Genomic DNA, 12467 nt, shown 5'->3' on the forward strand with positions numbered 1-12467 from the left:
ATCCGCCCACCTGGGCCTCCCAGAGTGCTAGGATTACAGGCGTGAGCCACCGTGCCCGGCCCTCCACAAATTTTTTGAAGTCCCTTCATATAAGCCAATCCCCAATATTGCATGGGGTTCACACAGTTGTGGAAATTACTCCATTGTAATAAAACTAGATTTTGAAACTCTGCTGGAGAGACTCTCTTCTTTATAAAACAAAAAAACCCCAAAATAATGGAAGGATATGTTACTCTAATTATTGAATATTTATAGTTGACTTTTTAAGATGTATAGAAACATACATTTTCTTTTCATAAGATGAATACACTTATTTAAAGGTAAACCTCCTAACCTTCTAACTATTGGATGTGTGCTAATGAAAGGGAAAAGGAAAACAGTATTTTTTCAGAAGTATGAACTGAACTAAATAATTGATACACATCATTCGATTTAAAAATTATGATGTCAATATGCCATAATATTATTCCCATTTTACAGATGTGGAAACTGAATCTATGAGAAAGATACATGGCTAGTAAATGTAATATCCAGGCTTAAAATTCTGATACTGCTTCCTTCCCATATTCTGTTAGCCAGAAAGGTCTTTCACAAGTTCAAAGAACCACAAAGGATCTTTTTTTGTTCTTCATTTAAACTTAGCATAAAGCAAAAACTCAACCTGGAACTATTTCAGCCATCCATATTTTTCTCTCAAACTAATCAAAATACAGTTCTCAACATCTGTGTTCTAAGGTTTAGCAGCAAAGAAAAAGAACATAAGAAGAGGAATAAAGGAAAACAGTATACAGAACAGTACAGCTGGAAAAACAAAAGGATAATAGAAGAAGAGAAAGAATGCAATAAAAGAGGAATACAGCCCTAATACGCTACTTTTCAGCTACTGTAGTGGAGAAACGCACTTATAATATGTGTTTTGAAAGACCTCAGCTAAATTGGGGGTTTAGCACCAGAGGAGCTGGCAACCCTGCCCGAACAGGAACTATTAATAAAAGGGAGCTGGATGTGAATGTTTACAATGTATTTCTCATGGGATACTTCTTTCACCTGGCAGACAGCTTAGTACCTAGTGATCTGACCCATGACTAGGGGGTCCCTCACAGGGGAAAGTTGTTTATTGCGGCAGACGCCCTTGTGGTTCTGGTTTGATCCAGGCCCAACTTATGCCTAACCATCGTTCTGGCCCTCGGAGCCCAACCTTGTGTTCTCCCCCATGTTCTGGGCAAAACCCAGCCCTGTGTAGCTCTTGGTTCTTCAGATGGAAGACTCAAATTCAATACACTAAAACGATAGGAAATAGGTTAAAAGATTTTTACTTACAGATCCTGGGCAGGGAAGGTGCAATGAATCAGGTGCAGTCCTCTGTCCCTGGGTCATGAAGAGCTAGGCAGAGAGAGAGAGAGAGTGAGATAGAGACTGAGTGGCAAGCGTGGCAACTAGAATTAACGGAAATAGGATGTGAGTAACTTTAAGTTTACGGGCAAATGCCTGAATGGTCGTTTAAAGGAAACAGAGGGAAAAGCTGAGAGCCCAGTCAACTAGGCAAGAGAGATGCCTGTTGGGGTGGGGAACCTGAGGCCTTGGGGGCCACACGTGGCCTGCTGGATCCTTGAATGTGGCCTTTTGAATGAATCCAGATTTTACAGAACAAATCTTTTTAATAAAGGAATTTGTTCTGTGAAGTATGGATTCTGTTGAGGGGCCACACTTGGGGATCTGGAGGGCTACATGTGGCCTGGTGGTTGCAGGTTCCCAGGTCTAAGCCTTTATCTCTGGCTACCAGCCTGAGCCATTTGGGTGTGCTGTTCTGCTTCTAATGCCTAGGCAGCAACCTTGGCTGTGTTGTTCCTGTTATAGTGTGTGTGTACTCTTATATTTCATCTCTGCTATTTCTAAGAGTCTTGGGCTAAGTTTTGAGCCCTTTGAGAGTTCTGAATGCTGACAAAACGAATGGAAAAAGTAATTCTGGAATTTAGAGGAAGACTGATGAATCACAGATTATATATTTCATCATCTGTCATCTCAGTTTCAATTTTTCTTTTGAATAAATCTTCCAAGAAGTCAGCCTGTCTTCATATCTCGACTTCATAATCTCTGTAGTATTTGATACCACAAAAATCATTTTTAAAAAGAAGCAGGAGGAAAGGCACCTGCATACTGTATGTTTGTGTGCTGTCCATGGGATTTACATTTACTGCCTCTGCTATCCCATTCCTTATCTGTACTTGCAAAGTCCACTGATGACTGAGAGTCCACTGAGCCAGAAAAAGTGACATTTTATATTTTACACCATTAAAAATTGTCTAAAACACATTAACAATTATTTTAAAGCATGGCAGTATGACCCGAATCCAAATGACAGAACCGTTATTCAGTATTCTCCAGCCAAGATTCAGGATTCAAGGCCTATATGTTCCATTTCCTGGCTAGGTGGCATGGAGCAATACCCTCAAACTGTCTGTGTTTTTTTTCTATATGTAAAATAAAGATAATAGTACTCACTTCCTATTGCTATGGTGATTAAAGGAGATAATTCTTGAAAAGCACATAATATAGTGCTATCCTATGGAGACTACATTCAACAAAAGCAGTCACTATCGCTGTTATATTTATTATTATTATTATTACTGCTATTACCAATGTAAAATATCTGAAAAAATGATCACACACTCCCATAGGTGTCTAGAAATATGCCACCCCTACACTATTTAGTATAAAATTTTATTACCTAATTTGTCAATAACCAATTTGCTTCAAAACTGTACATGAATACAAATCAGGTGAGATAAAATAAAATTATATATTATTTGTGAAACAATTAAATAAAATGTATTTTGTATGTGATTTCTGGGCATTTAAAAGGAGATTCTAAATTATGCTGGCAAATAATGGCCTGAATGAGCTTTCAGGTACAGGGTGTTTCAACAATCCTATACCAGCAAGGCTGAATACAGCCAGCACCCTAAGGATGACTGGGTGAAAGTCCTGTCTGTCCACCTTACAGAACATCTGTGGTCTCTTCATCTCCTGAAACATCCTGTAGATACATAGAACTATTACACTTATGTATTTACTGCAAATCAGTGTTGATGCAACAAAACAGTAAATCTACAAAGTTATCTTAAAGAATGAGGACTTTTATTCTAAAATAATACATAATTTACTAATTCAAGATGTCTCTTGAACAGCTAAATATGAAGTCCAAACAATGAAGATGTCATGAAGGCAAGCCTTCTAATTCATTTCAGCAATTCCCTCACTCACATTGTGAAGAAACTTGATAAACTAGTAATTGCAAGGGAAATGATATCTGCATGACTATTTGACAACTAAAATTCACTTATTATACTATGTCTAATGTCAACCAATCAAGATTTAGTTCAATATATTAAATAAAAATGTATTATTCCAAGTTTCCCGCCTGTGGCTTGCTAAATGGCAGTCATGTTACAAATCTGTGATAACATAGTTTATCATAGCAATGCTGAAATCCACAAAAGCAGGCGATGCCAAAAGGGCACTATTGTAAGAATTGCATTGCGGTGCATTCTTCTACAATTACCAGAAATATCTAGGGAAGACATCATGAGGTCATTTGAGAAAGTTTTAAATAGTGAATTGAAATTTAGCTTGGGTACTTCCACTGGCAAAGCATTCCTGAAAAATCAGTGGAGGTTTCTCCAAGTAAAGGAAAGTTCCATTGGGCATGGTAGTAAAACAAAGAGAACAATAAAACTCTTCAATCTGTAATAACCATATATTACATATGTTGAAGGGGGTAAAAAACATGGCATTTGTATCAATTAAGTTTGGGTCCCTTAGCCGGGCATGGTGGCGCACGCCTGTAGTCCCAGCTACTCGGGAGGCTGAGGCAGGAGGATCGCTTGAGCCCAGGAGTCTAAGGTAGCTGTGAGCTAGGATGACGCCACGGCACTCTAGCCCGGGCAACACAATGAGACTCTGTCTCAAAAAAAAAAAAAAAAAAAAGTTTGGGTCCCATAAAGTAAGAAAAAGAATGCTAATGAAATATATTCCTAGGTATTTTATTTTCTTTGTTGCTATTGTGAAGAGTATTGAGTCTTTGATTTGGTTCTCAGTTTGTTTTTTTGTGTATAGGAATGCTACTGATTTCTGTACATTGATTTTGTAACCTGAAACTTTGTTAAATTTGTTTATGAATTCCAGTAGTCTTATGGCAAAATCTTTGGGGTTTTCTAGATAGAAGATCATATCATCAGCAAAGAGTGACCTGTTCTGCCTCTCAAGGATGCCCTTGATTTCCTTCTCTTTTCTGATTGCTCTAGCTAGGACTTACAGCACTATGTTGAATAGAAGTGGTGATAGAGGGCAACCTTGTCTGGTTCCAGTTCTAAGCATGAATGCTTTAAATTTTTCCCCGTTCAGTATGATGTTGGCTGTGGGTTTCTAATACATGGCTTTTATCAATTTTAGGTTAAGTACCGTCTATGCCTATTTTGTTAAGCGTTCTTCCCATAAAAGGGTGCTGAATTTTGTTGAATGCTTTTTATTCATCTATTGAGAAGTTCATAGGGTCTTTGCTTTTACTTCTATTTATGTGTTGAATTACATTTAGAGATTTGTGTACGTTGAACCATCCCTACATCTCTGGGATGAAGCCCACTGGTCGTGATGGATTATTTTTTTGATAAGTACCTGAATTCGGTTTGCTAAGACTTTGTTGAGAATTTTTGCATCGGTATTCATAAGGGATATTGGTCTGTAGTTTTCTTTTTTTTTGTTGTGTCCTTTCCTGGTTTTGGTAGGAGAATTATGAAACACTGAAGAAGGAAATAGCAGAGGACATAAACAGGTGGAATACCATACCATGCTCACGGATCAGCAAAATCAACATTGTTAAAATGTCTATACTACCCAAAGTGATCTACACATTCATTGCAATCCCTATTAAAATACGAACGCCATTTCTTGCAGATCGAGAAAAAATAATTCTACACTTCATATGGAACCAGAAAGGACCCCATATAGCAAAAGCAATCTTAAGCAAAAAGAACAATTGGGAGGCATCAATTTACCAGACTTCAAGCTATACTACAAGGCAACAGTAACTAAAATAGCATGATACTGGCACAAGAACAGAGACATAGACCAATGGAACAGAACTGAGAACCCAGATAATAAACCATCCTCATATAGCCGTCTAATCTTTGACAAAGCAGACAAAAACATACACTGGGGAAAAGAATCCTTATTTAATAAATGGTGGTGGGAAAATTGGATAGCCAGATGTAGAAGACTGAAACAGGATCCACACCTCTCACCACTCAAAAAAATCAACTCACAGTGGATAACAGACTTAAACCTAAGGCACGAAACTATAAAGAATTCTAGAAGAAAATGTTGGAAAAACTCTAGACATTGGCCTAGGTAAAGAATATATGAAGAAGAACCCAAACACAATCACGGCAACAACAAAAATAAATAAATGGGATTTGAATAAAATAAAAAGCTTTTTGCACAGCCAAGGAAACTATCACGAGAGGAAACTGACAACCTACGGAATGGGAGGAAATATTCACATGCTACACATTTGACACAGGGCTGATAACTAGCATCTATACAGAACTCAGGAAAATCATCAAGAAAAAAAATCAAACGACCCCATTAAAAAGTGGGCAAAGAACTTGAACAGAAACTTTTCAAAAGAAGACAGACTAATGGCCAACAAAAATGAAAAAATGTTCAACATCTTAATCATCAGGGAAACGCAAATCAAAACCACACAATGAGAAATTACGTAATTCCAGTAAGAATGGCTTTTATAAAAAAGTCCCAAAACAATAAATGTTGGCATGGATGCGGAGAGACAGGAACACTCGTACACTGCTGGTGGGACTGCAAACTAGTACAACCTCTGTGGAAAGGAATATGAAGATACCTTAAAGAGATACAAGTAGAATTACCATTTGATCCAGCAATCCCATTACTGGGTATCTACCCAAAGCAAAAAAAGGCATTCTATAAAAAAAAGACATGGTCACTAAATTGTTTATAGCAGCGCAATTCACAATTGCAAAGATGTGGAAACAACCCAAGTGTCCATAATACACGAGCAGATTAATAAATTGTGGTATATGTGTATCATGGAATTCTACTCAGCCACAAAAAACAATGGTGATCTAGTACCTCTTGTATTATCCTGGGTAGAGCTGGAGCCCATTCTACTAAGCGAAGTATCACAGGAATGGAAAAACAAGCACCACATGTACTCACCATCAAATTGGTATTAACTAATCAACACTTAAGTGTACATAAAGTAGCAACATTCATCAGGTGTCAGGCAAGTGAGAGAGGGGAGGAGGGGATGAGTATATTCACACCTAATGTGTGTGGTGCACACTTTCAGTGGGGATGTACATGCCTGAAGCTCTGACTAAGGTTGGGCAAGGCAATATATGTATCCTAAACATTTGTATTCCTGCAATATGCTGAAATCAAAACAAAGAACTCTAATGAAAGGGAATTATGTCTTTCATTCTAAACTCTCTACGTAATGTTGTGTGTTGTCAGATTTAAACTTCTACTTTTTAACTGCCTTAGGTCTTTCGAGTTGCATACATATTCTCTTAAGATGCAATTATTTTTCTGGAATTCTTAAAACTTCCTTTTTTTTTTTTTTTTTTTTTTTTCAGACAGAGTCTCACTCTTTTGCCCGGGCTAGAGTGAGTGCCGTGGCGTCAGCCTAGCTCACAGCAACCTCAAACTCCTGGGCTCAAGCGATCCTCCTGCCTCAGCCTCCCGAGTAGCTGGGACTGCAGGCATGCGCCACCATGCCCGGCTAACTTTTCCTATATATTTTTAGTTGTCCGATTAATTTCTTTCTATTTTTAGTAGAGACGGGGTCTCCGTCTTGCTCAGGCTGGTTTCAAACTCCTGAGCTCAAACAATCCGCCCACCTCGGCCTCCCAGGGAGCTAGGATTACAGGCGTGAGCCACCGCGCTCAGCCCGGAATTCTTAAAACTTCTGAACAATCTATTTATTCCGCTGGAAAGAAGTGGAAATTAACATCAAATACCACTTTTATTTCCCCTGCGAGTCCTTCATAATGTAATGTTTTAGTTTGCTTAATTTACTACTGATTTAAAAAAAATATACCATGTATTGCTCTGTAATAATCTAGTTTACATAGTCAAAATTGTTGAATTGAACATTTCTTTCATATAAATATTTTTATTTTTAAACTTTAATTTATAGCTTTATATCCTATATTTAAATAACTCAGGGTTAATCCTTGCTCTTGGACTTCAAAAAGTTTAAACATTGCAATGAATAATATTAACAACATCTATCAGAAAAATAGAAAGAAAACAACCAAGTGCTATAATTGCTATTATTTATGAATGCCCTCTAGGAGTAATGGGTATCATTGTATCATGATTTTGCCTCTGCGTCTGTGGCTAATTTGTTTCATTTGTTGTAGTTTTGTGATATTAACATCATATCTTGGTATCAACTCCAATTTGTGACCTCTAACTTTGCTCTTGCAATGGCCACAGGCTGCAGCAAAATGTTAATTCACCCTACCACAACTATGCTCCACTGGTCACAAAGGGAATTGCTTATGATACCAGGGGTAAGTTAGTACAAAGTCACCATCTACATTTCTAAAACAGTTTGAAAGTCAGATGTATAACTATATTCATGATGGACAACACATTATTAGCATCATTATATGTAATTTAGATTCATAGCTTTCAGAACATGTTAAAAAGTACAAAATACTATTAAGCATCATCAGCTTTTATCTTTTAGCTTCTAAATATGCATTATAATAAGAGTAATAAAAAATCTATTACTGCTAAGAAGCTGCGTCCTGTGATGTATAAAATAAATTAATATAATGCCATACACAAGCTTTCCCACTGATCCTTTATAGTAACCTTTGATTTTCCAGTAGCTGACTATTTGTGGTAATTTGTCTTAAACCAGTGCTCACACATGCTGAGGATGCTGCCCAACTGCTGTAGGGAACGTTTGTTTGAGGAAATAGAAATGAAAAGTGTAATAGAAGATTCATCCCACAGGAAATGTTTTCCAGACCATAGAAAATCTTCCTGCAACAAGCAAAAGATTTTCGGATTCTGAAGGTGAAGCCCAGAGTACATAGGGAAGAACTCCATTGTGTACCCAAAGCAATGTAGTGGTCATTGGAATCCCTTAGCTGAAAGGCTAACTCAAACCTAGAATCTTATAAGCTTGATTTGAGTTAGGGACTTGAAATGAATATCCAGCTGGTTTGCATTAGCTGGCAAAAACTTTGTTTGTTTGGATACCCCTAGGGTTTACTGAATTACACAAGAGTGCTCTATACACTGTACACCCTTTTAGGATTTGAGGGTTAAGTAAGTCTAGCTAAAGTAAATCATTAGCATCAAACCAAACTTTCACGGAGTTTTGCTCTTTAGCTGGGAAATATTCTTATGTCCTGTAATAAGTAAACATATTTTACTATGTCTTGAAATGCATAAGTTGTATGCCCATAAACCAGAAAACATTATATAAAATATGATGTATATAATGGCTATAAATATGCTCATGTAGCTTTTTCCGCTATATTTTATCCCAGCTTGTGGCCCTCTTTGAGTTTCACAGTGCACAGTCATTCACTCCAATGGACTTAAGACCACGCTGGCATTAAGCAAGATAGCCCTGTGTGCCCCGCTCTACGTTTCTTAAGCACACGGAGGGGTCAGGTTCACTGAAATCCTTAAATGTACTAATTTGACTTAAATATATCAAAAACCTAACTTCTCTTCTCCAAGAGCTTCTGAGATGAAACAAAAAGTTTACAAGCCCTGCTGTCATTCAAATGTCCCCTCCAAAACTTAAGTTGAAATTTAATGCCATTGCAATGGTATTGAGAGATGGGACTGTTAAGAGGTGATTAGGCCATAGGGCTCCTCATAAATTAATCCTCACAAATGGATTAATATCATTACTGCAGGAGTGGGTTGTTATAAAAGCGAGTTCGGCCCTCTCTTGCTCTTGCACATGCACTGTCTTGCCCTTCTGTCTTTTGCCATGGGATGATGTAGCAGGAAGACCCTTGCCAGATACCAGCTTCATGACCTTGAACTTCTCAGCCTTCAGAGCTATAAGAATAAATTTATTTTCTTTATGAATTACCCAGTCTGTGGTAGTCTTTTATAGTAACACAAAATGGACTAAGATAAGCCTTTAATTATACATCAGGGAAATTTGTTCTATGAAGCTTTTATAGGGCTTTAATCCAATTTGAAAGAAAAGGACAAACCTTGGATAATTTCCAAGAACTAAAGATTCTTTCTCACCTGCCCCTCGTTCTCTCTCTCTCTTGCTCTTTCTTTTTAATATACACTATATTTTGTATTGTTATCTCTGCATATTATATATAGTCCTTGGCTCATAGTCTCACACACAGACGTAAGCATAAAATTAGTGGTAGGTTGTATAATGGCCTCTAAAGACATCTAGGTCCGAATGCCTGGGCCTGTGAATGTTGCCTTTTACAGCAAAAAAAAGGCTTGGTATATGTGATTAAAATAAGGATCTTGAGATGGTATAATCATCCTGGCTTCTTCAGATGGGCTCTAAATGTAATCAAAAGTGTTCTTATAAGACGGAAGGAGAGGGAGATTAGACTACACAATGGAGAAAGGACCACATGGTAAGAGAGACTTGAAGATGCTATGCTTCTGGCTTTGAAGCAGAGGAAGAGTCCATAAGCCAAGGAATGCAAGGAATATAGCTCTAAATGCTAGATATGGCAAGGAAATGTGCTCTCGATAAAGATGCCAATTTCAAATACCAACGCATTTAGGGAATGAGATGATTTCTTGGAAGAAAGCTTAACCCATGTTACTTAAAGTTGTCTCAATAACTGCCCTACTTCTAATTGACTCTGTTCTACCAGTACTGATGAAGAGGCCTCAGAAATATCTTCTATCAAAGATCTTACCTCTCTAACCTCCCCCTAAAATCTTCCACATATTATTGGACCAGAGATGGGCACATGATATAAATACAGCTAATCTCTAAGTGGCCAGTGACCCAAGCTCTCAAATATTAGTAGAAAGGTGCAAGGTTATAACAATATATCTATCTCAGGAACATGTGACTGAGAGTCTGCAAGAAAACAAGATTTTAGGTGCTAGAGGAGAAGAAAAATCATGTAGCAAGAAATGCCACAACACATTTGTAAAGTCTAGGAATTATGAAGAGAAAAGCTAATGAGCAGAGATAAATTAAGCAGATACACAGAAGCCAGGATACAAATGAAGTGAAACCATGTTGTCCAGAAAAAATGCAAAGAGAATATATGACTCCCATGGTGTCTGTGGTTCAAAAATATTTTCCTGTCCTAAGAAAGTCCATGAGGATCTCTGTGCATAACAAAAAATACCCCTGGCTACAGTAACATAAATACTTCTCAAAATACTGTTTGAATTTTGTAATGTTCTTATTTCAATTAGATAATCTACATTTTACTTTTCTCTTTATTTTTTTTAAAGGATATTATTAGAGTTTGACTATGTTCTGCATGACTGTTAAGTAATGGTTGAACCAAACATCCTGAATCATATAGGATCCGCATGTATTGTTGGAAGCCTGGGCTCTGAAAATAGACATACCCAGTTTGATCTCAACTTTTTCACCTAGGATCTATGAGACCTTGACATGTAACTAAACTAACATATGCCCCAACTTCCTCAGCTCTAAGGTCACTCCTTAGAATAATTATGTTGATTCATGGAAAGCGTGTTACACAGTGTCTGACAAATAGTAACTGTTCAATTACCACTAGTCATTCTCTCTCTCACCATTATGCTAGCCAAAGGATAGTTGGCCAGCAGGATTTGGAAAGATAAGGGAGAGTGCTGGAGGAGGGATAAAATTAGAATGCTATATTTATAGAATTTTATATTTTTTTCTATTGATTATCATGAAAAATTATACTTATTTGAAAACTAACTCACACAATACTAAGTATGCGAGCAAATCCTTGGCCCATTCACTCTCTCTGCTCTGCTTCAATTTGCATTTCAGGGAGGTTCATTCCTACAGGTTGGTTTATCAGGCTACTGTGTCTGCTTGCTTGTGGCTGGAATCCGCCAACAGAAAACTCTCGCAGAAGATTAGAACATGCAAAGAGGAGAGAAATCAGAGTATTTCTCCCTCCTCTCTCCCTGCCTCCAGTTATATCTCCTCTATGCTTCCAGCTGCATCCAAACTATCCCACCATGGATCAAGCTTACCCCAGGGGACCATAACCTTGGGCTCCAATAAGACTACTTCCTCCTATTGTCTCTCCTTTTGTCCCTCTTGGTATTGCTAAAATCCAGGTGGATTTATTTTTGTCATTTTGCTTCTCAGCTGTTTCTTTACCTCGTGTTTCTATTTAGCTTATTGGATCCTGACAGATAACAGTATGGAGTAAATAAACACTGTCTCTCATCTTGCCTGAGCATCTGTGTTAGTTCACACTGTGACTGCTTATCCACTGTCTCTCTTCCTTATTCCGTTGCTACTTTGCGAGAATGAGATCCATGTTATTTTGATCACTGATATATTCTCAGTGCTTGGCACATAAGAAATAACGCTGAAGAAATTGTTGTTTAAACGTACTGTTGTTATCAATATTTTGCAAAGTTTGCTACTATAATAGTTAAGGAGGTCTTCCAGAGACTTGGAAAATATCTAAAAATTACAGCAACTACCACCATATTAGCATACATTACCAATAATATTATTACTTCTCTAAAATGGAGAGCAGGCTGGGCATGGTGGCTCACACCTGTAATCCTAGCATTTTGGGAGGCTGAAGCAGGAGGATCTCTTGAAGCCAGGACTTTGAGACCAGCCTGAGCAAGAGCGAGAACCCATCTCTACAAAGAATAGAAAAATTAGCCGGGCATGGTGGTGTGTGTGCCTGTAGTCCCAGCTACTCGGGAGGCTCAGGCAGGAGGATCGCTTGAGCCCAGGAATTTGAGGTTGCAGTGAGCTATGATGATGCCACTGCACTCTAGCCTGGGCAACAGAGTGAGACCCTGTTTCAAAAATAAATAAAATAAAATAAAATAAAATAAAATAAAATAGAATGGAGAGCAGAATGGTCAATAACATAAAAGGTAGAAATCATATATCTCTTATGAATACTTTAAAAATAAATTTTCAAGTTAAAATTATTTAAGAATAAAAAGTCCAACTAGAAACTAGGAGGGAAATACTTGCAGACAACATACTTTTTTTATAAAGGATTTGTCTTAAAAATACACAAAGGAGTCTTAAAACTCAACAATAAGAAAACAATGAGCCCATTAAAGAAGAAGCAAATGATCTGGATGGACACCTCACCAGAGAAGACATACAATTGGAAAATAAGCATATGAAAATATGCTCAACATCATCTGTAATTAAGAAGATGCAAATTAAAACAATAATGTGACAC

The sequence above is a fragment of the Propithecus coquereli genome, unplaced genomic scaffold (genome assembly GCF_000956105.1).
Source record: "Propithecus coquereli isolate 6110/MARCELLA unplaced genomic scaffold, Pcoq_1.0 Scaffold32, whole genome shotgun sequence".
Classification (NCBI taxonomy): Eukaryota; Metazoa; Chordata; class Mammalia; order Primates; family Indriidae; genus Propithecus; species Propithecus coquereli.